This window comes from Corvus brachyrhynchos, unplaced genomic scaffold (assembly GCF_000691975.1).
Source record: "Corvus brachyrhynchos isolate BGI_N302 unplaced genomic scaffold, ASM69197v1 scaffold2867, whole genome shotgun sequence".
NCBI classification, from domain to species: Eukaryota; Metazoa; Chordata; class Aves; order Passeriformes; family Corvidae; genus Corvus; species Corvus brachyrhynchos.
The window spans coordinates 8,472-9,101 of NW_008239025.1; the positions used below are offsets into that span (position 1 = coordinate 8,472).

At 60.8% G+C, this 630-nt stretch overlaps 1 protein-coding gene across 1 annotated transcript in view; it reads right to left on the reverse strand.

The window, feature by feature from the left end:
- LOC103618996 (feather keratin Cos1-1/Cos1-3/Cos2-1) overlaps window positions 1-630 on the reverse strand; it is a 6,747-nt gene that overhangs the window by 1,421 nt on the left and 4,696 nt on the right. The gene's annotated exons all lie outside the window — the stretch shown is intronic.

The following is a 630-nucleotide window of genomic DNA, read 5'->3' on the forward strand; positions in this document are numbered from 1 at the left end:
CGCTGCCAGATTTTTCTAATCCCTGCTGACTGGAGGGGTCCCATCTGCTCTCAGCCTTCCAGTCCTTGGCTCAGCACCCAACAGCTCCACTGCCTATGTGAACTGTCCCCTCAGTGAAACTTCTTTGCCTTCCTCCTCGGCCTGCACAATCCATGAGACTCCTGTAGCACTGCTGCCTGAGCTTCTGTCCTGCTTGGAGTGCTGTGTCCCTGCTCTGGCTGGGAGCTGCCCGGCAGCTCCTGAGTCACATCCCTTGCCATGGCCTGTGCCCCATGTGCTGCCCCGCAATAATGTGCGTGGCAGCGTGGCTGTGCCCCAGTGTGTGCGAGTGCCTGCACATCCCTGGGCTTGTGCACTCGTGGGAACACCCCCTGAGAGCCTCTGGCCTACACGGGGATGGTTGTGCACAGGGCAGAGCACTTGTGTGCAGCCCCCTGCCCGTGCGCCTGTGCACGTTTGCTGGGGTCTGTGCGTCTGGGTTCATCTCTGTGCACACCTGGGCAGGCTGGCAATGTGTCAGTGCCCGTTTGTGTGTCTGTGTGTGTGTGTGTGTCCACAGCTGTGCCTGAGCTCACGTCTCAGCCCAGCCATTGCAAGCCTCGTAGGGACTTCCCTGCACAGCCGTGCCAG